The sequence below is a fragment of the Ceratotherium simum genome, chromosome X (genome assembly GCF_057802395.1).
Source record: "Ceratotherium simum simum isolate JZ-2026a chromosome X, ASM5780239v1, whole genome shotgun sequence".
Classification (NCBI taxonomy): Eukaryota; Metazoa; Chordata; class Mammalia; order Perissodactyla; family Rhinocerotidae; genus Ceratotherium; species Ceratotherium simum.
This window is the reverse complement of record NC_141940.1, coordinates 43,885,532-43,913,090: the sequence shown is the minus strand read 5'-3', so window position 1 is coordinate 43,913,090 and position 27,559 is coordinate 43,885,532. Positions and strand designations below refer to the sequence as shown.

Below are 27,559 nucleotides of genomic sequence, written 5' to 3'. Positions count from 1 at the left end.
TGACATGTGACACTGACTCTATTCCTCACAATGCAGCTGAGAGATGTGCACAGTGGTCTCTGTTCTCTAAGTGAGAAGGCTGAGACTAGTCTTTGATCATTGAGGTACTACGCGGAATAACATGGAATTATTCCTTACATAATGGCAATTATCCCTTAGTTCATATTTTTAAGACATGCACATGCCAATATATGGATCCCTCATGTAAATATACATAAAGAAAGGAAAAGTGGCAAGTGGTAGAAAATAACATATACCAGACCCCAAAATAGAGGCATAATTTGTAAACAGGTGGTACCTCACCTATGTCATCATTTATAATATTGTAAGTTGAAATTTGGTACTACTATTGTTTTAATTTCAAAAATTATGCCTGCTTGTCATCGGAAGTGCAAACATCACAGAGTGTGGAAAATAAATTGTGCAAGTGTCCCTTTCAACTCTTGCCTGCAATTCTGAACTACTAATTGCCAGTTGATGAGAAGGATCCCACAGAACTGACCAGAATGTGAGATCAGGTGCCACTGTGGTTTGTGTGGAAGTGAAAATAAGGGACTGCACCCCCTCCAGCACATGGACATGGAGCACCCGGTGTCAGCTCTCTAAGAAAGGCACTGGGCAGACAGGCTGGCTCTCCCTCCCTCTCAGGCGCTAAAGCGAGATCCCTCCCACAGGGCACCTTCAGAAAGGAAGAGGAGGCAGCACAGTGGATGGATGAGAAGACAGATGGAAGCATGGTGAGAGCTGTGCAAATCATGAAATTGTTCACAGTGTGGTCTTTGAAAACATTCAAATGACTGGGTATAAGAAGTGAAATATGTGAGTCCTCACCTTCCTTCCTTCCACAGCCCTCACCAGCCAGTAGGCATCCCTTGCAAAGCCCCTTTGTGCCAGGTCACACGCCTGCTTCTGAGGGCCTCCAGGTAGAGCATTGGGCTGAGTCACACTGATTCCAGAGGCCAATCCCTGGAAGCAGCACATATCCCTTCTCATAGGATTTACTGACAAACCACCTATGGAGTCAAGCCTGATGTATCTGCTAGGGACTGCCAGGGTGAAAGGAGGGCAGGAGGAGAGGGCACGGCCTTTCAGCCCTGGACCCATTGCCTCATGGTTGGGGCAGGGGAAGAGCGATCCAGGACACACAACATACAATGTGCAACATCACTCTTTATTATGAAAATAAACAGCCATCATGAGTGGGGAAAATACACAGAACAACTGACCCTTCAGGTTGTTATGTTACCTGGCCTACGAGTTAACTTTGGGTTCTTGGGCAGCCAGGCCTCCAACCCCAGTCACGGGCATGGCCTTAGGATGGAGAAAAGAGAAACAAGGATGATGTGGATGAAGACAAAGACTACATCCAACGGCTCCTTTAGGGGATTTCTTTGAAGGCCTCCTCTGGGATCTTGCCCTCAGTCTGGAGGGAAGGAGTCGGGATGTCAGAAGAGCCGGCTCCCTGAGTTTCATTCCCAGGCCACCTGCCCCCACCTTCCTGGCCTTTCTGAAGGCCCAGAAATGGCCTTCTTGAACCCACTTGATTCCCAGACCTCACCTTGAGCATAGTGAAGACCTGACCAGCTCTGGTGTAGTTCCACTCATTGTCCTGAAGGCACCTGGAGTGGGAGAAGAACAGGTGATCTCCATTAGTACCGCAGTACAGACACGCTGACCATGCAATGCCGCCACTAAATCTATGCCACATATTTGCTGGGACACATGTACCAGAATGAACCTGTGTAGTGACAAAGAAAGATCTAGTGAAAACCAAAATGTCTATCACTAGCATTCATGCCCAACAGAATGCAAAACCGAAAAATAGACCTGTTCAGAAGAACAAGGGAGCTTAATATATATTGATAAAGAAAGATGTTGAAGAAACTAACAAATGAAAATTTTAAAAATACAAGCTTCCAATCGTTGTTTATTGAGATATAATGCACATACCATTTTCAAGTGTATAATTCAGTGCTTTTTAGTATATTCACAAGATTGTGCAACCATCACAACTATCTAATTCCAAAATAATTTTATCACCTCAAAAAGAAACTCCTTAACCATTAGAGATCACTCACTATTCCTCCCCTCACCCCAGACCCTGGTAACCACTCATCTGCTGTTGGTCTCTGTGGATTTGCCTATTTTGGACATTATATATAAATGGAATCACATAATGTGCGACCTTTTGTGACTGGCTCCTTTCACTTAGCATGATTTCAAGGTTCATCCATGTCATGGCATATATCAGAACTGTATTCTATTTTATAACTGAATAATATTCTACTATATGGACGTACCAGATTTATTTATCTGTTCATCAGCTAAAGGACATTTGACTTGTTTCCACTTTGTGGCCGTTGTGAATAATGCTGCTATGAACATTCCTGTACAAGTTTTAGAGTGAACACATGTAGTAATTTCTCCTGGTAGAAACTTAGGTGTGGGATTACTGGGTCATATGGTAACTCCACATTTAACATTTTGAGGAACTGACAAAATGTTTTCCCCAACCACTGCTCTATTTTATATTCCCACCAGTGATACATGAGAATTCCAGTTTCTCCACATCCTCACCAACACTTGTTCTCATTCGTTTTATTGATTAAAGCCATCCTAGTGGGTGTGAAGTGGTAACTCATTGTGGTTTTAATTTGCATTTCCTTAATGACTAATGATGGTTAAGAAGTTTTTCATGCGCTCCTTGGCCATTTGTATAGCTTCCTTGGAGAAATGTCTATTCAGATCTTCCCCATTATTTTTATTGAGGTAACAATGATTTATAATGTCGTATAAATTTCAGGTGTACATCATTATATTTTGCCTTCTCTAGAGACTACATCGTGTTCTCCACCGAAAGTCTAGTTTCTATCTGTCACTGTACACTTATGCCCCTTTACCACTTCTGCCCTCCCCCCACCTCCCCTTTCCCCCTGGTAACCACCAATCTGTTCTCTGCATCTATGTGTTTGTTTGTTTATCTTCCACATGAGTGAAATCACATGGTATTTGTCTTTCTCTGTCTGACTTATTTCGCTTAGCATAACATCCTCAAGATCCATCCCTGTTGTTGTGAATGGTGACATTTAATCTTTTTTTTATGGCTGAGTAGTATTCCATTGTATATATATATACACACCACATCTTCTTTATCCTTTTACCCATTGATGGGCACTTAGGTTGTTTCCAAGCCTTGGCTATTGTGAATAATGCTGCAATAAACATAGGGGTGCGAATATCTTTTCAATTTGGTGTCTCTGTGTTCTTTGGATACATACCCAGAAGTGGACTAGCTGGGTCATATGGTAGTTCTATTTTTAACTTTTTGAGGACTCTCCATACTGTTTTCCATAGTGGCAGCACCAGTTTACATTCCCACCAGCAGTGTACAAGGGTTCCCTTTTCTCTGCATCCTCTCCAACACTTGTTATTTCCTGTCTTTTTAATAACAGCCATTCTGACGGGCGCGAGGTGATATCTCATTGTGGTTTTGCTTGCGTTTCCCTAATAATTAGTGATGTTGAATATCTTTTCATGTGCCTGTTGGCCATCTGTATATCTTCTTTGGAAAAATGTTCAGATCCTCTACCCATTCTCTAATCGAGTTGTTTTTTTTTTGCTGTTGAGTTGTATGAGTTCTTTATATAGTTTGGGTATTAACCCCTTCTTGGATATATGATTTGCAAATATCTTCTCCCAATCGGTAGGTTGTCTTTTTGTTTTGTTGATGGTTTCCTTTGCTGTGCAGAAGCTTTTTAGTTTGATATAGACCCGTTAGTTTATTTTTTCTTTTGTTTTCCTTCCCTGAGAAGACATATTCAAAAGATACTGATAGGACTGAGGTTGAAGAGCATATTGCCTGTGTTTTCTTCTAGAAGGTTTATGGTTTCAGATCTTACATTCAAGTGTTTAATCCATTTCAAGTTAATTTTTGTGCCTGGTGTAAGATAATGGTCTAATTTCATTCTTTTGCATGTGGCTGTCCGGTTTTCCCAACACCATTTATTGAAGAGACTTTCCTTTCTCCATTGTATGTTGTTATGAGAAGTTTGGGGATTTGATCGGAGACGTAAAAGAAACTTTTTACTCCAAACAAATGGACTGAAGGTATATTTTATTATATAGAGGACGGTAAAGGCAATAGTCCACAAACAGATCTGAATAGGTCAAATAATAAGAGGGAAAAACACCAGCTCGATTGGAAAGGGAAATACCAAATCCACTGAGATAGCGGCAGATTTGAATAGGTCATATAATAAGAGGGAAAAACATCAGATTGCTTGGAAAGGGAAACACCAGATCGACTGAAGGAAAATGACACAAATTAACCAGAAAGAGAAACACCAGGTTGACCGAAAAGAGAATACATTAGATTAATTACTTTACAATAAATTAATTACTCATAATAAATTAATTACTCACAGCATCCACGCCCCATTGCTGTGAGAGTCCTGTCAATCGACATGGCCGGGCGGGGATCACACGTCCTGGGCAAGGTGTCCCTTCCACAGGTGGAACTCTTACTGGGTCTCAGTCTCCAGCAGTTTTTTATAGCATCAATAATTTTCAGAGTAAGCAGTTACAGAGCTTTTTTCAGAGCAAGCATCCAGTGTTTCCATGCACAAATGGTTATCAGTGGCGTGTGTGTACTGAGCCCCCTGGCTATTGTCCCAGCCCAGTAGTTGTGTACGTGCATTGTTTATCCTGCTTATCGTCCCAGCCTGGCACAGATGGCCAGTCTGCCCCAGCCTGCGGCACCTTTAAGGGCCTTGAAATTTTTACACATTGCAACTATCTCCATGGGAGAAGGGCCAGTTTCCACCACGCAGAAAGCAGCTTTTATATATTTTTTTTGTGCTGGTGGCTGTAGGTCAATGGAGCAGCCAAACATGGCTGTACTCATGTCATGACATTTTTGGCCGTAGCCGTTTTTATTAACCATAAGACACCATATGCACAGACAATGAACTTTGTACACAAGTATATAAGGCACATCCAAGAACCAAAAATCCAATGACTACAATAATTATAAAACTATCTCGCAATAAAGGACCTAAACCCCAAGGTAACTAATCAAATAATCTCTTAGAATATGAAATATTATTAACTCGATCTTGCAAGTCATGTACAGCATCAAAGATAACATTAGTTTGATCTGATATATTGAAACAGTATATATCCGGTATTTTAGTACAAGGTGTTTGATGAAGATGAAACAAATAGCCTAAAGCAGCTCGTTGTATAAGAGTCTCTCTATGCAGTTTTCGTAATTCCTGAGATATAGCTAAGAAGGCTCTAACAGTATCATTCATTACATGTGTCAACAAGCAGGAAGGGTGTTTAATTTGACGATGGTTGTCTACAATTAAGCCAGGATCAGGTAGTAGGAGGGCAGCAAGCGTTGCCGCGGTAGAGGTGGGAAGAAGGTTAACATGAGGGTCACAATCTGTAGTCAGTGCTTGTCTTACTCGGGAATTCTTGGTAGGGAAAGCAGCTATAAGAGGAACTATTGGGCCAATACCACATGTAACAGATGTGTCAGTTGGAATGTGTGAGTACGCAGTATTATCACATAACCAGAAATATCCAGCAGGTAGTCGTGAGGGAGTAGGAATACTAATAGGGATAGTCTTATTATAATAGAAAGGAATATATGTATAATTAATACAATAACACGTGGTAGAAGTCACTCCAGATATAGGCATAGATACTAAAGAAGAAGGAATAGTGACTTGAACATGTGATACATTAGATGAGGTAAGACCTAGGCCTAAGAAATTAGCTTGTAGAAGTCCGGAAGGATTATTACTGTTTCTAAGACAAAAAGCAGTTTCATTAAGAACTGTATGAGCTAAATGTAACCACAGATTAGTGTTTTTAAGAGGAGTAGTGGCATTAGGAAGGATGTTAACAAATCGAGTTTTTTTAAGAAGTGGGGAATCTAGATTCCCCTTTTTCCATTTAATATAAGAATACCAGCCCCCATCACGGAGGGTAGCAGAAGGCAGGGCAATAGAGAAATTGTAACTAGTTTTGTGTGATTGATCAGATATAGGCTTATACCGAGAAGTTGCTTGATGTTTCTCAGACCAAATTTTTCGGCCATTTATAGTGCAGGTTATAGGTCCCACTGGTGTAGAGCAGTTGGTCCAGCAGTGCAGGGTCCAAGGTTGTCCTACGGAGACATTAGTTGGTATGGAGGTCTGCAGCAGACATGGAAGTGCAGCATAGCATAGCGAACACAGCAGGAATATTTATTCACACAAAGAGACAGAATTTTTAGGAACATGATATAATTGTTTATTTTTTTGATACATAACTATGAGTGTTGCAGTGGATTCTTGGGCCACTACTTTTGCGGCGGGGAGCCGCATTGGGTGGATGTGTCACTCACACCTTTGCTCCAGGTTTCCATCCATCTGTAGACCCAAATCCTTGCATTTCTCTTTTAGTTAATTCACTTGGAGATTGTCCTTGTGACACACTTGGAGTCAGGAGGGGAAGCACTAATAATTGTCCCACTCGTTCCCCAGACTCCATAGTTAGTACTGTGTCACTACCATTATATAATATAAATTTTATTTTTTCTTCGTAATCTGGATCAATGACTCCTCCTAGTACATTAATACCTTTTGCTGCTAATCCAGAGCGTCCTTTTAACAAACCAAAAGTGTTTTTGGGAAATTGTACCCCTATCCCAGTAGGGACTATGGACTGTTTCTTAGGGGGCAATTGAATAGAATAAACAGTAGATAAATCCAATCCAGCCACTTCGGCCATGGCACAAAAAGATGGTTTAGCAGATTGAATCAGTGGCCAATATATTAAGGTCATAAGCTCATGGGTGGCGGCTGCCACTTTTGTAATCTTTGCTCGTAATAACCTTGTCTCATTAGGGCCTAGTGGCCTGTTATTTAACATATTTAGAGCAGTACTTAGGTGGTTGTGCCACCCCTTTAATGAGCCTTGACCGAGTTTCCTCAATTGTTGTTTAGTAATCTACTTATTCGTTTTATGAGGCCTGCAGCTTGGGGGTAATAAGGTATATGATAAGTCCATTTTATATGATTTTTCTTTGTATAAGTTTGAATTAACTTACTTGTAAAGTGGGAACCGTGGTCACTCTGAATCCGCCTTGGTGTTTCATAATATAACTTAATTGTATCTAATAATTTTATGGCACTCCTTTGGGTGGCTACTTTAGCCGGCATAGCCAATAAATAAACAGAATATGTATCAACAGCAGTGCAAGCATAAGTATATCCACAACAATTTGGCAAGGGTCCAATAAAATCTATTTGTCAGGTATGGGCGGGAAATAATCCCTTTTGGATATGACCTTGGTAGGGGTGTGGAACTCTCTGTTTGTTTAACTGTTGGCATAACTGACATTGTTGTACTGCAGTGGCAATATCATCATGGGTGACAAGGATTCCCCTTTGTTGTGCCCACCTGTATGAAGCTTGTTTTCCCAAGTGTCTACTCTTCTCGTGGACCCATCGTGCTAAACCTGGATTGTGCGTTGCACAAATCTGCACCAGCTGATTAGCATGAGAATTATGCTTTCGTTTTGCAGAAATTAAAGAACTGTGAGTATCAACATGAGATATAGTAATAATTGTGTTTTGACACCATAACCATATGTCTTTTCATAAATTTTTCCTTATTTTTTTATTATTAATTTTTCAGTCATGTTTTTTTTATTGTGACATCCACGTTGCCAAACCTTGTGCCACTGCCCATGAATCAGTATATATATGACATTGTTGGCCCTGTTCTTGTTGAAGTGTCTGATACACTACATAAAGTTAAGCATATTGGCTACTTATATTATCTCCGGTGGTGACAATTGTTTGTTGGGTGGATGGGTTATAGGCAACTGCTTTTCATTTCCGTGAGCCCGATATCATTTTGGCAGAACTCTCTGTAAACCAGGTATGTTTTTGCTGTTTTTTAGTCAATTGATCATATGAGACACCCCATTTAACAGGAGATTTTGTTATATCAGTCTTAGGTGACATAGTCGGGTCACTGCTATATTGAGATACTTGTTTATGTAATAGAGACAACCCCTTTGGGCCAGGTTTGGCCTGATCCTGAATATACCATTTTCATTTGATGATGTTAAATTCTTGTGCATGCCCAATTTTATGAGTAACAGGCGTCTTATGAATCCATTGCATGATGGGTATTTGGGGTCGCATAATTACCTCACGTCCCAGGGTAAGGCTTTTTGAGTCTATAGCCCAATAGCAGGCTAACAACTGTTTTTCAAAAGGACTATATCTTTCACTGGAACAAGGAAGCTTGCGACTCCAAAATCCCAGAGGATAACGTCGGGCACCTTGTTTTTGCCATAAACTCCAGTTGGCATATTGATCAATGACATCTACCTGTAATTTAATGGGTCCCTGTTTAATTGGTCATAGATTTAAAGCAGTCTGAATAGCATGCTTGGCTGCTTTAAAAGCTTTTTTTTTGTTTTATTCCCCATTTAAATTTATATTTTTTCCTGGTGACTTTGTATAAAGGTGTAAGGAGCCGACTTAAATGTGGAATATGTGCCCTCCAAAATCCAAATAAACCAATAAATTTTTGTGGTTCCTTTTTGTTACGAGATGCTGCAAAATCCAATATCTTTTGTCTAGCTTTGGGTAAAATTTTTTGTTTTCCATTATTCCAAAGTATTTCCAAAAATTTAACACTTGAACTTGGGCCCTGAATTTTAGCTGGATTAGTTTTCCATCCATCCTCCTCAAGTGTGTCTATTACTTTTTTTAACTGTTGTTGTACCCTTTCTTCTTCATTTTCTTGGATCATAATATCATCTATATAATGTACTATTTGGACGTCATCAGGAGCAGGTACCTTTGCCAAGGTTTCAGCAACCTGTCGATGGCAGATAGTGGGACTATGCACATATCCCTGAGGAAGTCTAGTAAAGGTATATTGTTGTCCCAGCCATGTGAAAGCAAACTGTTCTTGGATACTTTCAGATATAGGCATGGTGAAGAAGGCATTAGCCAAGTCTATAACAGCATACCAAGTGCCTGGATAACATTGCCCTTTTTCTATAAGAGTAATCAAGTCAGGGACAGCAGCTTGAATGGCCCGAGTCACTTTGTTTAGCTCTCTGTAATTTACAGTCATTTTCCATGTCCCATCACCTTTTTTAATAGGCCAGATAGGATTATTCCAGGCTGTAGTTACTCTGTGAAGGACTTTCACAGCTAAATAATCTTCTATGGTCTCAGATATTTCTTGCTGTCCTCCAGGGATGCGATATTGTTTTTGATTGACTACTTGCAGGGCAGGTGGAATTTTTACTTCATGATACAAACATCCCACAATTACAGCATTAATATGTAAAGACAAAGCTCTGACAGCAAATTGGTATCGTCCATCAGCAAAATTTAATGTCAATCCTTTTAGAATATCAATCCCAATTATATATTTTGGTATGGGCGCCACGGTAGTTGCCCAATTTGGATAGAGAGATTAGTGGTGACTGCCTGGATTTTTTTCCTCCAAATCCAGTTATCAGAATTGATGTGCCCTTGAAACTTAGTTGGATTCCCATAGATAAGGGTGGCCTCTGTCCCTGTATCCACAAGTGCCTGCACGCTAGTTGTAGATCCATTCTTCCAAAATATTTTAATTTGTACATGTGGTCTAATATCTTTTCTTATAGTGGCACTAATCGATACAGAGGTTTGGCCTTCCCTTCAATCACATAAGTCAGCAAGAAGAGGATCCGAGGGAGGAGGTGGTGTACTAGGTACAGTAGGCACTGGGTTGGAAGCATTCTCTATATTGTCCCTTTTATTTACTTGTTTTACATTTAGCCCTTTTTCTTTATATAGTTTCCATAATTCTTTAGTGTCAACTCCATCAATCTGATCTTTGGGTAGTCCTGCCCGGAGTAAGGCCAAAAACATATCACTTTGAGTTATTTTATCCTTTTTAAAGAATGTTTTTCTTTTTTCCATTCCTGAAGAGTTTTCAGTTGTCTGCCAGTCTCCTAAGTCTCCCAGCTGTATAATCTTGTCTGCAAGTGTTGATATAGGGTTTTTAGTTTCATTCATGAGAAGGGTTGTAATTATTTGTTTGTATGCCGGAGGTGCAGTTTTTATCAACTTGCTTCGCACCTGGACACTTAAAGTCATTTCATTTAAAGCTTCACCACACCCCAAAAACACAGCCCATTTCATGGTTTCTTCTCTCATCTTTTGGACACAATCTTTTAAAGTATACCACGGTCTATTAGTGTCCGGCCACATATAATCCGTGGGGTATTTATCTTGAGCTCCTTTTACTGTAAGAGCCAATAAAGCTGTACCATCAGTGTCTTGTCCACGATCATTTGGGGGGTAAGCATTCATGCTCCAATATCTGAAAGCTCCCCGTATTACTGGATCATTGGACAAAATTACAAATTTGAAAGCATCTCCTGCATCCAGATTAATTCCTGTAGCGCCCATATCATATAGGCGAACAAACCAGGTTATAATGGCTTCTCCAGGCTTTTGTGTAGCCCAGGCTAAGATATCAGAAGTTTCCTGTTGGGTAAAACCCTCAATCACATCCTTCCTTACAGAATGATTACCATCCATTTCTATCCACCAATGGCGAAGAGGACGTGCCTCTGTGCGTTTGGGCGGTTTTTTCTCTTCCTCATAATCAGTTTCTTCAGAATCATTGTCCCAGATATCACCATCCCGTGTGTCAGGGTCCCATTTAGGGCCGGCCGATGCTATGGCCATATGAACTTTTTGTTTATTTACCTTTTCTTTTCTCTTTCTATATTTATATTTGGCCACTCTTACAGCAGCCTTTTCTGCTATAGCTTGGTAGTTGCGAGCCTGATCTCCCAGTGCATGATATTGACATTGAATCATAGTCAATTGAGACTGCAAATCTGAAACTTCTTTCTCCAAGAGTACCTTTTCTCTCTGTATCTTATCCCTATCTTCTATAGCCCGACAATAAGCAGTCAACAAACACCAACCTCGCCATGTCAAAAAAGAAACATCATCTTTCTTTTTTCTTTCCACTGTCTGCAAAGCTTTGGTCACATCCAACGGTTTAAATCATCGCAGAAGAACATCCCAAGATTCACATAACCCTGACCTATGAGCCCACTCCCCAGCCAGAGTGCAAAAGAGAGGGTCCTCCCATCCTGGGATCTCTTCCACCTTGGCTTCAGTTACCTTTCGTTTGAATAGGAAAGGTATCTCCTTAATCGAACCCTGCTCGCTGTGCCAATTATGTTATGAGAGATTCGGGGATTCGATCGGAGATGTAAAAGAAACTTTCCACTCCAAACAAATGGACTGAAGGTATATTTTACTATATAGAGGACAGTAAAGGCGATAGTCCGCAAACAGATCTGAATAGGTCAAATAATAAGAGGGAAAAACACCAGCTCGATCGGAAAGGGAAACACCAGATCGACTGAAGGGAAATGACACAAATCAACAGGAAAGAGAAACACCAGGTTGACCGAAAAGAGAACACATCAGATCAATCACTTCACAATAAATCAATTACTCACAATAAATCAATGACTCACAACATCCACGCCCCACTGCCAGGAGAGTCCTGTCAATCGACACGGCTGGGCGGGGATCACACGTCCTGGGCAAGGCGTCTCTTCCACAGGTGGAACTCTCACTGGGTCTCAGTCTCCAGCAGTTTTTTATAGCATCAATAATTCCCAGAGTAAGCAGTTACAGAGCTTTTTTCAGAGCAAGCATCCAGTGTTTCCATGCACAAATCGTTAGCAGTGGCGTGTGTGTACTGAGCCCCCTGGCTATCGTTCCAGCCCAGTAGTTGTGTACGTGCATTGTTTATCCTGCTTATCATCCCACCCCGGCACAGATGGCCAGTCTGCCCCAGACACTCGAAGGGCCTTGAAATTTTTACACATTGCAACTATCTCCATGGGAGAAGGGCCAGTTGCCACCATGCAGAAAGCAGCTTTTATATTTCTTTTTGTGCTGGTGGCTGTAGGTCAATGGAGCGACCAAACATGGCTGTACTCATGTCAAGACATATGTTCTTGGCTCCTTTATTGAAAATTAGCTGTTCATAAATACGTGAGTTTATTTCTGAGCTCTCAATTCTGTTTCACTGATCTGTGTGTCCGTTTTTCTGTCAGTACCCCGCTGTTTTGAGTACTGTGGCTTCGTAGTATATTTTGAAATTGGGAGGTGGGATGCCTCTAGCTTTGGTCTTTTTTCTCAGGATTACTTTGGCTATTCAGAGTCTTTTGTTGTTCCATATGAATTTTAGGATTCTTTGTCTATTTCCATAAAAAATGTCATCGGGATTTTCATAGGGATTTCATTGAATCTGTAGATTGCTTTAGGTAATATGGACATTTTAACTATGTTAATTCTTCCAATCCATGAGCATGGAATATCTTTCCATTTCTTTGCGTCTTCTTTGATTTCTTTCAACAATGTCTTATAGTTTTCATTGTACAGATCCTTCACCTTCTTGGTTAAGTTTATTCCTAGGTATTTTATTCTTTTTGCTGCAATTATAAATGGGATTGTATTCTTGATTTCTCTTTCTGCTAGTTTGTTGTTAGTGTATAGAAATGTGACTGATTTTTGTATGTTGATTTTGTACCCTGCAACTTTACTGTATTCGTTTATTATTTCTAATAGTGTTTTGGTGGATTCTTTAGGGTTTTCTGTACATAAAATCATGTCATCTGTAAATAGTGATAGTTTTACTTCTTCCTTTCAAATTTGGATACCTTTTATTTCTTTTTCTTCCCTATTGCTCCAGCTAGAATTTCCAATACTATGTTGAATAAGAGTGGCAAGAGTGGGCATCCTTGTCTTGTTCCTGTCCTTAGGGGGATAGCTTTCAGTTTTTCACCATTTGAGTATGATGTCAGCTGTGGGTTTGTCATATATGGCCTTTAGTATGATGAGGTATTTTTCTTCTATACTTATTGAGAGTTTTTATCATATATAGATGCTGAATCTTGTCAAATGCTTTCTCTACGTCTATTGAGACAATTGTGTGACTTTTATTCCTCATTTTGTTAATGTTGTGCATCACATTGATTGATTTGTGGATGTTGAAGCGTCCTTGCACCCCTGGAATAAATCCCACTTGGTGGTGGTACATGATCCTTTTAATGTGCTGTTGTATTCTCTTTGCTAATATTTTGTCAAGGAGCTTTCCATCTATGTTCATCAGCGATATTGGGCTGTGATTTTTCCTTTTGTGTTTTGTCCTTGACTGGTTTTGGTATCAGGGTAATGTTGGCCTCATAAAATGAGTTAGGAAGTGCCTGTCTTCTTCAAGTTTTTGGAGAGTTTGAGAAGAATAGGTGTTAAATCTTCTTTGAATGTTTGGTAGAATTCACCAGAGAAGCCATCTGGTCCTGGATCTTTGTTTTTTGGGAGGTTTTTGATTACTGTTTCAATCTGTTTACTTGTGATTCGTCTATTTAGATTTTCTATTTCTTCTTGATTCCGTTTGGGATGGTGTATGATTCTAAGAATTTATCCACTTCTTCTAGGTTACCTGATTTGTTGGCATATAGCTTTTCATAGTATTCCATTATAGTCCTTTGTATTTCTGTGGTATCTGTTGTAATTTCTCTTCTTCCATTTCTGATTTTATTTATTCGAGCCTTCTCTCTTTTTTTCTTAGAGTCTAAATTTTGTTTGTCTTTTCAAAAAGAACCAGGTCTTAGTTTTATTGATCTTTTCTACTGTCTTTTTAGTCTCTATTTTATTTATTTCCACTATGATTTTTATTATTTCCTTCCTTCTACTGACTTTGGGCTTCTTTTGTTCTTTTGTCTAGTTCCTTTAGGTGTAATGGTAGATTGTTTATGTGAGGTCTTTCTTGTTTGTTGAGGTAGGCCTGAATTGCTATAAACTTCCCTCTTAGTACTGTTTTTGCTGAATCCCATAGATTTTGGTATGTTGTGTTTTCATTTTCATTTGTCTCCAGGTATTTTTTATTTCTCCTTTGATTCCTTCATTGATCCAATGGTTGTTCAGTAGCATGTTGTTTAGTCTCCATATATTTGTGACTTTTCCAGATTTTTTTCTAGTAGTTGATTTCTCCTTTCAAACCATTGTGGTTAGAAAATATGTTCGATATGATTTCAATCTTTTTAAGTTTATTGAGACTTGTTTGGTTTCCCAACATCTGGGCTGTCTTTGAGAATGTTCCATGTGCACTTGAGAAGAATGTGTATTCTGCTGCTTTTGGATGGAATATTCTATGTATATCTACTAAGGCCCTCAGGTCTAACATTTCATTCAAGGCTGGTGTTTCCTTGTTGACTTTCTGTCTGGATGATCTATATATTCATTGAGGTAAGTGGGGTATTAAAGTCCCCTACTATTATTGTGTTGCTATCAATTTCTCCCTTTAGATCTGTTAATAACTGCTTTATATACTTTGGTGCTCCTATGTTAGGTGCCTATATATTAAAAAAAGTTATGTCTTCTTAGTGGATTGTCCCCTTTGTCAGTATACAATGTCCATTTTTGTCTCTTGTTATCTTTTTTGAAGTCTATTTTGTCTGATTTGACTGTGGCTACACCTGCTTTCTTTTGGTTGCCATTGGCTTGGAGTATCATCTTCCATCCCTTCACTTTGAGCCTATGTTTGCCCTTAGAGCTGAGATGGGTATCCTGGAGGCAGCATATTGCTGGGTCTTGTTTTTTAATCCATCCAGCCACTCTGTGTCTTTTGATTTGTGAATTTAATCCATTTACGTTTAGGGTAATTATTGAGAGATGAGGACTTAATACTGCCATTTTATCTTTTGTTTTCTGATTGTTCAATATTTCTGTTGTTTCTTTTTCCTTGTGTTTCTTTTTTTTAAATTTTTTGTTTATTGCAGTAACATTGGTTTATAACATTGTATAAATTTCAGGTGTACATCATTATACTTCTATTTCTGCATGGATTACATCATGTTGACCACCCAAATACTAATTACAACCCATCACCACACACATGTGCTGAATTATCCCTTTCGCCCTCCTCCCTACCCCCTTCCCCTCTGGTAACCACCAATCCAATCGCTGTCTCTATGTGTTTGTTTATTGTTGTTATTATCTACTACTTAATGAAGGAAATCATATGGTATTTGACCTTCTCCCTCTGACTTATTTCACTTTGCATAATACCCTCAATGTCCATCCATGTTGTCACAAATGGCTGGATTTCATCGTTTCTTACGGCTGAGTAGTATTCCATTGTGTATATATACCACATCTTCTTTATCCATTCGTCCCTCGATGGGCACTTAGGTTGCTTCCAAGTCTTGGCTATTGTGAATAATGCTGCAATGAACACAGGGGTACATGTATCTTTACGCACTGGTGTTTTCAAGTTCTTTGGATAAATACCCAGCAGTGGAATAGCTGGATCATATGGTAGTTCTATCCTTGATTTTTTGAGGAATCTCCATACTGTTTTCCATAGTGGCTGCACCAGTTTGCACTCCCACCAGCAGTGTATGAGAGTACCCATCTCTCCACATCCTCTCCAACACATGTTATTTCCTGTCTTGTTAATTATAGCCATTCTGACGGGCATGAGGTGATATCTCATTGTAGTTTTGATTTGCACTTCCCTGATAGTTAATGATTTTGAACATCCTTTCATGTGTCTGTTGGCCATCTGTATATCTTCTTTGGAGAACTGTCTGTTCAGGTCTTTTGCCCATTTTTTAATTGGGTTGTTAGTTTTTTTGTTGTTGAGATGCATGAGTTCTTTATATATTTTGGAGATTAACCCCTTATCAGATGTATGGTTTGCAAATATCTTCTCACAATTGTTAGGTTGTCTTTTCGTTTTGTTGATGGTTTCCTTTGCTGTGCAGAAGCTTTTTAGTTTGAAGTAGTCCCATTTGTTTATTTTTTCTATTGTTTCTCTTGCCTGGTCAGACATGGTGCTTGAAAATATGTTGCTAAGACCGATGTCGAAGAGCATACTGCCTATGTTTTCTTTTGGAAGTTTCATAGTTTCAGGTCTTACATTCAAGTCTTTAATCCATTTGGAGTTAATTTTTGTGTATCGTGTAAGGTAAGGGTCTACTTTCATTTTTTTGTTCAGTAGCATTTTGTTTAATCTCCATGTATTTGTGGCTTTTCTGATTTTCTTCCTATAGTTGATTTCTAGTTTCATACCATTGTGGTCAGAAAAGATGCTTGGTATTATTTCAATCTTCTTAAATTTATGGAGACTTGTTTTGTGGCCTAATATGTGATCAATCCTGGAGAACGTTCCATGTGCATTTGAAAAGAACGTGTATTCTTCGGTTTTTGGATGGAATGCTCTGTCTATATCTACTAGGTCCATCTGTTGTAGTGTGTCGTTTAAGGCCAATGTTTCCTTATTGATCTTCTGTTTGGATGATCTATCTGTTGGTGTAAGTGGAGTGTTAAAGTCCCCTACTATTATTGTGTTCCTGTCTATTTCTGTTTTTATGTCTGTTAATAATTGCTTTATATATTTAGGTGCACCTACCTTGGGTGCGTAGATATTTACAAGTGTTATATCCTCTTGTTGGATTGTTCCCTTGATCATTATGTAATGCCCTTCTTTGTCTCTTTTTACAGTTTTTGTTTTAAAGTCTATTTTGTCTGATATGAGTACTGCTTTCTTTTCATTGCCATTTGCGTGGAGTATCTTTTTCCATCCCTTCACTTTCAGTTTGTGAGTGTCTTTAGGTCTGAAGTGTGTCTCTTGTATGCAGCATATATATGGGTCTTGGTGTTTTATCCAGTCAGCCACCCTATGCCTTTTAATTGGGGCATTAGTCCATTGATGTTTAAAGTAGCTATTGATAAGTATGTACTTACTGCCATTTTTTAACTTTTTTCTCAGTGTTTTAGTAGTCCTTCTCTGTTCCTTTCTCCTTCTATACAGAGTTGATGGTCTCTTTAGTTTGACCTCTGTCTGAAAGCTCTGCTCTTTAACTCCCCTCCTCCCTCATTTTATGTTTTTGATGTCATATCTAACCTCTTTTTTGTGCATTTGTATCCATTGCCCTCTTATCATGGAAATAGATAATTTTTCCTATTTGTGATCTTCTCTTTTCCCTTTAAATCAGTCCCTTGAACATTTCTTGTAGCACTGGTTTCTTGGTGACAAACTCCTTTAATTTTTGCGTGTCTGCGAAATTTTTGGTCTCTCCTTCCATTTTGAATGATAACCTTGCTGGGTAGAGTATTCTTGGCTGTAAGTTTTTTCCTTTTAGCACTTTAAATATATCGTGCCACTCTCTTCTAGCCTGTAAGGTTTCTGCTGAGAAGTCAGCTCATAGCCTTATGGGGTTTCCTTTGTATGTAACTTGTCTTTCTCTTGCAGCTTTTAGGATTCTCTCTTTATCTTTAATTCTAGACATTTTGATTATGATGTGGCTTGGTGTGGGCCTCTTTAGGTTTATCTTGTTTGGGGCTCTCTGTGCTTCCTGTACCTGGATGTCTGTTTCCTTCCTTAGGTTAGGGAAGTTTTCATCTATTATTTCTTGAAATAGATTCTCTGCCCCTTTGTCTCGCTCCTCTCCTTCTGGGACACCTATAACACGGATGTTAGTGCGCTTGATGTTGTCCCATAGATCCCTTAGACTTTCCTCACTCTTTTTAATTCTTTTCTCTTTTACCTGTTCACCTTGGGTAATTTCTTCTAGTCTTTTGTCCAGCTCATAGATCCGTTCTTCTGTATCCTCTACTCTGCTTTTGAGTCCCTCTAGGGAATTTTTCATTTCCAGTATCGTATTCTTCATTTCTGAGTCGTTCTTTTTTATATCTTCCATTTCTTTGTTGACAGTCTCACTGAGTTCATCTATTCTTCTCCCCACATCAGTGAGCATCCTTAACACCTTAGTTTGAACTCTCTGACGGACAGGTTGCTCATTTCTGTTTCACTTAGTTCCTTTTCTGGAGGTTTGTCTTGTTCCCTTACTTGGAATATATTCCTTTGCCTCCTCATTTTGCCTCTTTCCCTGTGCTTGTGTCTATGTATCGGGTAGGTCAGCTATGTCTCCTGCTCTTGGATAGGTGACCTTACACAAGTGATGCCTTAGGAGTCCTGCAGTGTGCTTCTCTCAGTTCTCAATGTTCCAGGGGTGACCCCTATGTAGGCTACGTGTGTCCTTCTGTTGTGGCCTGTTTGCTCTCCCTGTAGGCGCCCAGGGAGGCCAAGTTATGCTCCTTGTCAGCTGTTGTAATGCTCAGCTGTTTGTAGTTGTTGTGGGCCCTTCAGTCTCTTTATCAGGTGTGGGGAGCCCCAGCACAGTTGGCTGCAAGTTCTAATACCACATTTGTGTTGCAGTATTTCTTTTAAGTGAGTAGGCCCCCAGCTTGGCAGGTTCTTAGGCTCAGGGGCTTACAGTTGCTATAAGCCTCCAGCCTTTAGGTCTCTTTTCAGCTGTCTGAGGATTGCAGCTGGGTGGGGCTGGCCTCAGGCACAGGAGCCCCCAATTTTTTCAGACTTTGGAAGGTGGGGCAAACCCCCATGTGGGTCTTTGAGAAACACAAGTCTTCTGCAGCTGACAAGCCCTGCCGCCCACAGGTCCACACACACAGTCAACACAGTCCTGCCCTGTGTGCACGCCCCGACCTCCCGACGTGGACCCAGTCGCTCCATGGCAGGAGCCCCACACACTCCACCACTGCCCCACACTCTCCACTCGCTCCTTGTGCACACCCTGCCCCACTGAAGTGGGCTCAGTTGCCAGGCTGCAGAGAACCCAGTCACTAATCTCTGCAGGCCCACAAGCTGCCCGAGGGCTAGTTGTTGGGGGGGGCCGGTCTCTAGGGCGGGCTGCCCACCCTGGCTGAGCTGGATTAAATCTGTGCTCTAGTGGGTGGGGCAAACCTGGGCTAGCAGGCCCCAGGAAGAACTCCAATGCCGTCTGTGTTAGCATGCCCACACCAGGCCACAACAATGGCCGCCTCCAATGTCCCAGTCCCTGGAGAGGTCTCACCTCTCACCGAGATGCACTCAGGGCCTATCAGGTGAGTCTCTTTTCACCAAAGCACTACGCACATTTCTTTCTGGTGATTTTAGGATGCTTTCTGAAATGGGTGAGTTTGCGCGCAGGCCCTTTAAGAGCCGGTTTTAATTTCTTTGTGAACCAGGTTTTCTGGGGGTACTCCCCAATGTTTTAGTAGCAGGCAAAGTCAGATATTATGCTGCTGGTTTCGATTGTGCTGGGTCCACGAAATGCCTACAGTGGGGGCGCTCCCTGGCTCTGGGCCCCACATCTCCAGGGAGGCTGGGTACCTTTGGGCTGCTCCCAGGTGGCTGCGAAGCTGGCGGCTTGTGAAGGCCGCATTTTTTCTCTGCAGAAGGGAGCCTCTGCCTCTTCCACCTCAATCAGGATTGTCCCTTGTTGCAGGAGTTCCTCTTATCCAGTTTTCAGTTCTGTCTCAGGGGCAATTTTTCCACGGGTAGTTGTAAATTGGCTTTGTCTGCGGGAGGGGGTGAGTTCAGAGTCTGCCTACACCGCCATCTTGACTTCCCCGGGCCTCTTTCCTTGTGTTTCTGCCTGCTGTTTCAATTTGGTGATTTTCTGTGACGTGTTTCTCAATTTTCTCTTTTTCTATGTTTTGTGGTTCTGTTCTGAATTTTTGTTTTGTGGTTACCACGAGGTTTGAGTAAAAGATCTCATAGATAAGATAGTCCTTTTTCTGCTGATAGCATGTTATCTCCGTTTGACTATGCAGGTTCTATCTTTTTCCTCTTACCCTTCTGTTTTTGTTGTCACAAATTACCCCTTTTTGTATGGTGAGTTGATACCAAATCGAAGTGGCTATACTTGTTTTTAACGCTTCCTTTCTTTTTAACCTTTACGTTATAATTAAATGTATGTTGTCCTATTCTGATTCAGATTTGCAATTTTCTGATTCTATCTATTTATCACCTTGCTCATACTTTTGTATACCTTTGCCTTTTTGTTTCAGGTAGTAGGGCTCCTTTCAACTTTTCTTATATGGCAGGTCTAGTGGCAATGAACTCCCTCAGCTTTTGTTTGTCTGGGAAAGCCTTTATTTCTCCTTCATATCTGAAAGATAACTTTGATGGATAGAGTATTCTTGGCTAGCAGTTCTTATCTTACAATATTTTGTATATGTCTTTCCACTTTCTCCTGGCCTGTGGGGATTCTGCTCAGAAATCTGCTGATAGCCTAATGGGTATTTTTTGTAAGTTGTTTTCTTTTTCTCCTTGGCTTCTTTTAATATTCTTTCTTTGTCATTGATTTTTCACACTTTTATCATCATGTGTCTTGGAGAAGGTCTTTTTATGTTGCGATGATTAGGTGTTCTATTAGCTTTGTAGATTTGTATATTCAGTTCCTTCCCCAGGTTTGGGAAGTACTCAGCCATTATTGCCTTAAATAAGCTCTCTGCTCCCTTCTCTCTCTTTTCTCCTTCTGGGATACCCATGATCCTTGTGTTGCCCTTTCTAATGGAGTCGGATAATTCTCATGTAATTTCTACATTTTTTTTTAAGTCTTAGTTGTTTCTCCTCTTCCACGAGCATCATTTCTAGGTTTCTATCTTTGAGCTTGCTAATTCTTTCTTCCATAGGATCTGCTCTATTTCCAATGTTTTCAAATCCATTCTTAATCTCATTTATTGAATTCTTCAGTTCTGGAATTTCTGTTTGGTTCTTTTGTAAAGTTTCAGTCTGTTTGGTAAAGTATTCCCTCTGTTCATTGATTTTATTCCTGAGCTCACTGAACTGCTTTTCTGAGGTTTCTTATAATTCCTTTAGTTTCTTCATTATAGCTATTTTGAATTCTTTATCATTTAGATCATAATCTTCCATGACTTTATGTTTGGTTTCTGAAGAATTGTTTTCTTTCTGTAATGCCACGGTACCATGGCTTTTTGTGGTGCTTGCTGAGCTATTCCTTTACTGGCACATTTCCTGTAGTAAACACATTTTTTACTTAGGTATAGCTTTGTTTTGGTTCAAACTTTTCAACTGCCTGGTTATTAGAAGCCTTTCTTTTGTTTTTTGGTAGGTGGTCCTATAGTGCTAGATTTTGGTTTCTGTTACCTGAGCTGCCTCAGGCTATATTTGAGGGTCTGCATGGTCAACCCTCCACCGCCTCTATCTGGGGTGTTGCTGGTACTCTCTGTGTTACCGCCTGTGCTTCTGGGGTCACCAATGGCTTGCTGTTGCTGGTTTTGCTGCAGTCAGTCACTGGATTTGCTGCTGGGGTCACAGGGATGGCTGACAGCCTCAGCCTCATCAGGGATCACCTGGGTCAGAAGCTCCAACTCTGTGGTGGGGGGAGGGGAAAAGTGGGGAGGGAGCCAGGTTCACGGACACCACTTCTGCTGTTACCTATTACCTTGCAGTCACAGGTGCTGCAGTAGTTGGGATGTAGGGTCCTGTGCATACCTCTGCCACTGTTACCAGGCTCTGAGCTGAGGCTGAGGGCCCAGGATCATAGGGCTCCACCTCTGCTGCTGCTCTGCTTCCTGTGGCCACAGGTACCACCGCAGCTGGCTGGCTGGCATCACACCTGCACCTCTGCAGCTGCCCACTGAGTTCTCTGGGGCTGAGGGTGGCTGGCTCAGCTGCTGCTGTTAGGGATCCAGGATCCTGGGCTCTGCCTCTGCTGTTGCCCCGTTTAGCCTCCTTTATGTGCTCCAATTCACCCACCTTTGTATGTACCAAAGTGTGGATCTTTCCAGCATCCTGGTGTGTTGTGCAATGTAGGCTTTGTTGGGTTATGGATGTTTTATTCATTGTAGACCGAAGGGGACAGACAAAAGGATCCTCTCACACCACCATGCTGATGACAAATTCCTTTCTCCAGTTGTTACTTCGTTTGTTTGTCTTCTTATTGTTGAGTTGCAAGAGTTCTTTATATTCCTGTCAGATATGTGATCTGCAAATATTTTCTCCCATTCTGTTGGTGGGATTTTCACTTTTTTCATAGTGTCCATTGACGCACAAAAGCTTTTAATTTTGATGAAGTCCAATTTATCTATTTTTTATTTGGTTCTTGTGCTTTTGGTGTCATATATAAGAAATCGTTGCCTAATTCATGAAGACTTACACCTATATTTTCTTCCAAGATTTTTATAGTTTTAGCTCTTACTTTTACATCTTTGATCCATTCCATTGATTCATATACTCTCCATACGCCAGTACCACACAGTCTTGATTACTGTGGCTTTGCAGCAAGTTTTGAAATTGGGAAGTGTGAGTCCCCTAACTTTGTTATTCTCTCTCAAGATCGTTTTGGTGCACTTCCATATGACATTTAGGATAGCCTTGTCAATTTTTGCATGGAAGGATTTTGATAGGGTTTGTGTTGAATCTGTAGACTGCGCTGAGTACTACTGCACCTTAACAATATTAAGTCTTCCAACCCATGAAAATGGGGTGTCTTTCCATTTATTTATTTCTTCTTTAATTTTTTCAACAATGTTTTACAGATTTCAGAGTATAAGATTTGTGCTTCTTTTGTTACATTTGTTTCTAAGTCTTTTGCTATTTTGATGCTATTACAAATGGGCTTGTTTTCTTAATTTAAATTTTGGATCGTTCATTGCAACTACATAGAAGTACAAATGAGTTTTGTATATTGATCTTGTATCCTGCAACCTTGCTGAACTTGCTTATTAGTTGTAGTAGTTTTTTGGTGGATTCTTTCAGATTTTGCATATACCAGATAATGTGATTGAACGTTATACTATTTTTAAAATCCTTTACATATATAATTGTATGCTACCTTTTTCATGGGCCCAATTGTTTTTGGAAGCAAAATATCCAAAAAGTTATTTTTCCAAATTGCCTGCGAGTTTCCCTGGTTCACTCCCCAGCTGTCCCAAATCGCCCCAACCCCATGCACACCCAGTACTCACTTCAGAGACCACTCAAGTTTCATCCCAGACTGAGTGGAGAAAGCCTGCACCATTTCCTGCTGCTCCTGGGAGAGGGTGGGCACGGAGCTGCAGGTGGGTGTGGGAACTGGGATGAAGACCCCACTCTGACACTCGTTGAGGGTGGCGTCCCTCACAAACAGCTGGTCATTCACGATGCACAGACTGAAGGGAAAATGGGCCCCCAGACAACTGATGGATGGACAACCCCACATCCCCAACAATGATCCTCCTCCCACCACCACTCAGCAACCAGATTCCTTCCATATTCTGCTGTGCCTGCCCCCCAGATTCCTTGGCTGGTACCTCTACCCCTCTCACAGAGCCCATCTTTGGAGAGATTGTCTACCAGCTTCACTGGATTTGTACTTTACTTGCAACACAGGGACAATTTTACACTCGTATTTACCCTGTACAACAGCCCAAGCAGGGGACAGTCTAATCTCCATGTTCAGAGGAAGACACTGAGTCACAGAGAGGTCATGTGACTTGACCAAGGTCACACAGCTAGTGAGTGCTGGGGCCAGGAAGAGAACCCAGTGTTGTGACTCCAGAGCCCATGCTCTTACCCACCAGGCTAAACCACACCTTGGATCTACCTGTTGGCTTTCCACAGTTTTGAGAAAACCCTGCACCACCACATTCCCACACCCCTGAGTCCAGGCTGGGATGGGTGTTCCCACTCATAACACAGTACTCACCTGGAATTGCTGGCAGGGATAGTGATGAAGGTCCGTGTGAAGGCATGGACAGAACTCTGAGACTCTCCTACCACATCAAAACCAAACAACAAACAACAATACCTCCTTAGAGTCGCACATGCTTTACATGCTCACACAGTGTTGCCCAGTCAGGGTCTGATTTGACACTCATGCTGAAGGGGACAGTTGTTCACTGGGAGTCAGGGTGTTGGGAATGGGGAGGGCAACAATAGGAACAATCTGCTCCCAATGACAGGGACCCTACTATGTGGCGGGTTCTGTGACAAGCACTTTACAAGATCATTCGATTCATTTTTCACAGCTACCCAAGAGGTGGGTATTATTAGCCCCATTTTGCAAATGAGAGGTTAAGTAGATGGCCCAAGTTCACAGAGTACAGATCCGGGATGACAGCCATCAAACTCCACAGCCTGTCTCCCTAATGCCTGAGCTGTGAGGGGTAGACAGGCATGGAGGCAGGTCAGACCACGATGGTTTGGAGGCAGAGTGGAGACTGAAGAACACAGAGGGAATAGGAAGAGAGGGGAAGAGATCAGGGAAGCTGGGAAAGTACCAAGAGGGAGCCCAGCCAGGGGGAGGGAGAAGTGGGGCATCTGGGGTGGGGACTCCACACACACTCACCTTCCTTGAACACCCCATTGACAGAGAAGCAGAGCATCCTTTCCTGAAAAGGAAGAGCCCAGGTGCTCAGTCACCACCTAAACCCCTACCCACCTGCGGCTTTCTGGGCCTGCCTGATGGAGGAAGCAGGTGCTCACCGTCTGGAGCCACATGTCCACCAAGAAGGAGCTGAAGTCATGCTGAGTTTTGGGCAACACACAGAGGGAGCGCACGATGGCATCCTTTGTGTGTTTCAGCAGCTGAACCCGCTGGTCTGTGAGGGGAGGAGAGCGAAGGTCAGGGGCTGCCACACCCTGTGTCCTATGATTGACCCGTCCACGCCCCCTTTCCCTGCCCAGTCTTCCCCATCACACACGCACAGGAGTCTTTGAGCTTCTTTATATTCCTGTTATCCTTGAAGTACTCGCACAAGCTGCTGCTAGGAGAGAAAGAGGAACAGGAAGTGGTGGTCTGTCCAGTGTGGGTATTTCCAGGAGCTGGCCTGTGTCTACTGGGGAGCCACAGAGCCCAGGAGCAGAGTCTGAGCTGTGATACTCACGGAGCTGCATCCTCGGGGTTGAAGGGAATGGTCAGGGAGAAGCAGGCCTCATCGTGGTGAGCACCGACAAGACCCTGTCGGTCTCCAGAGTCATAGATCAAATAATACCTGTGGGGGAGCAATGAAGACAGTCTATCTCTGTGGTCTGGACCTCAGATGAGACTTGAACATTCCCACAAGCAGACTTGTGCTTGGGTGGCCATGCCTGTCCCAGCCTTCCCCATTCCTCGTGGTCCCAGGAGTACTTACTCCTGCAAGAATTGCAGGACTAGATTCTTCAGGGTCTCGGGTCCTTTATAGCTTTCCTGGAATCAAAAGACATTTGAGACCATGTGGCTGATAAAGCCTCCCTTGTAATACCTCACATGTTGTTTGATCCTTCTTCCTCACCTTGCAGGGCTTTATTAAGTAGGGGGTGTCAATGTCAATGATAATTGGTTGGAGTAACTCCTGGCCATCCTGGAGAAGGGAAGAGGAAGTCAGCAGTGCAGACCAGGGAGGTGGCCTGGAAGATCAGGCAAAATGATGGGCCCAGGAGAGGGTGAGGGTCAGAGGTCAGGTGTGAAAGGGCCCTGGAAATTCCATGGGCAAGATTACAGTGGGCGTCTTCAACATGAGGTCCTGGAAGTCTCTACTATTATATGCAACGTGTGTCTGTTTGTATGGACATTTTTGCAGAGAGTATATTCACATCTTTTTCAGGAGTCCATGTCCCCTAAAGTGGATAAGGGTCTGATGCAAACATATAATCTAGGCGAGACCTAAAGGTCTTGAGGGCAGGTGTGGAGGTCATCAATGTGAGTAAGAGACAATGATGAACATAGGCACTTACCAGGCATAACAAGTCGGGGAAATATTCCTTGATGGCACTGTCCAAAACCAAAAATAGAAAGAAGTGGTTGATAGTTCGGGGCTGCAATGCTCCCTTTGATTTAAAACACTGATACCATAAACAGAGCCCAGTGTCTTCTGCCCATCCAGAAGCCCCTTTGCCCACCTCAGCCTCTGATTTCAAGGGTTTTTGGTCCACTTCCCTGATGAGCACTGAGCATCTGCCATATGGACTGTCTGAAAGGTATAGTCTCTTCAACTCTCTCCACACCTTCACATTCATATTCCCTCCCTCTCTCCTTCCCCTCTGTCCCTCCCTCCACTCCTCCCTCTCTTCTCTCTCTCCCTCCCTTCTGTCTCTCTCTCCCTCCGTCCCTCCCTCCCTCCCTCTCCTTCCTCCTGGGTAGCTCCCACCTAGACTGGTCTTACTCCCTTGTCTAGTGCCACAACATAGCATTTGGAGCCAAGGCTCCAGGGCTTCCTTCTCCTCCCTGCCTCCCTTCCTTCCTCCAAGTCCCCACTGAAAGCTCCAGAGAGAAGTGGGAATGGGGTGGGAGCCCAGGGCTCTGCTACTTCACTGAGAGTACAGCATTCTGCCAGGACCAAGACAGCCCCCATAGATGGCCAAGTATGCTGGGGCAGGGAGGTGAGTGAGGCTGGGCTCAGGAGGCAGGGAGGGAAAGGGAGGGGATGAGGACAGAGAGGGAATGAAGGTAAGAGGAGAGAGATGAGAGAGACACAGGGCTCTAGAGACAAGGGAGAGAGAGAAAGCAAAGGGAAGGGAAAGAAGCTCTGCCATGGTGGTGGAGGTCAGAGAAGAAGAGAGAAGAAAGGGGTAATGTCTCCCCTGCTGCAGCCCTTTCCTTCATCTGCCCTGGCTGGCCCTGGACCCAAGCTAGAAATGGAAAACATGCACTTGTTGGGCTGGGGGCCCATTGGATACTGGTTGACACTTTGTCACCTGTGTGAACTCAGTCTGAGCTGGGAATGGGAAATGGAGCAGCCCTGGGGGCAGGAGACCTTCCCCAGAAGGAGGCAAGGGTCAGGCCCCAGCTCAGCATGGGTTTGCAGGTCTGTGGCCCCTCTTATGATCACCGCCTTGTCTCCTGATGGCCCCTGTGCACCTGTGCCTGTCTTAGTTGATTCCTTGTCTGAGGAATCACACCCATCTTGGGTGACCCAGGGCTCCTCTGAAGGACCAGGCAGGATGACATGATGTGTGAATGGAGGGAGGGGCATTGCCCCTGAGAGGCTTGTCCTTCTGTCTCCTCAACCACCTCTGCCCTCTTCACTCCACTCCTGCCTCAGGAAGCCCTCTTACTGGCGGTGGCCCACTTCTGGCCCCTTGACTCAGGGAACCCAGGTTTCTCTCAAGGTGTACGCAGCTCCTGGCATTGCACCAGAGGAACGGATGTCACGAAAGAAGCCAGCTGGGGCCTTGGACCTCAGCATGGGGCAGGGAAACACCCACAGCAGCCTGGGATTGGAGAGGAGAGCCTTTTGGAGCAAGGGAAAGAGGCCCCATCTCAGGGCAGGGGAGGCAAACCCCATATTGGCTCAGAAGCAGGAAGGCATGTGTCAGCATGAGACTTTGGTCTGGAGGACCCTTCTCAGTCCAGGACACCAGCATCTGGCTCAAGGCTGGTCACTCCTGGTTCTGGTGAGTAGAGGGAGCCCTGCAGCCTGGAGCACGCTCTTGGGAGAGCATGCTAGAGAAAGCTAGGTGCAGAGTCGGGAAACAGTCCCCAGAGCACTTGAAGAGGTGAGCTGGTCAGAGGAAGGAAAGTAGCCCTCTAAGCACAGATGAGGGACACAGAAAAGAGAAGGCAGGGCCTGTGGTCCTTCCAGAGGACCAAGGCTTCCACCTCCTGCAGAGGGGCATTGTCAAGGGTCGTTCAGGCTCCTATGGGTGAAAGTCCCCAGGAAGTGTGACAGGGGTT

General features: G+C 42.6%; 1 pseudogene; it reads right to left on the bottom strand.

Moving 5' to 3' along the window:
- Positions 1-1,378: 1,378 nt before the first annotated feature.
- Positions 1,379-27,559, bottom strand: part of LOC101405910 (nuclear RNA export factor 2-like) — a 44,187-nt pseudogene continuing 18,006 nt past the window's right edge.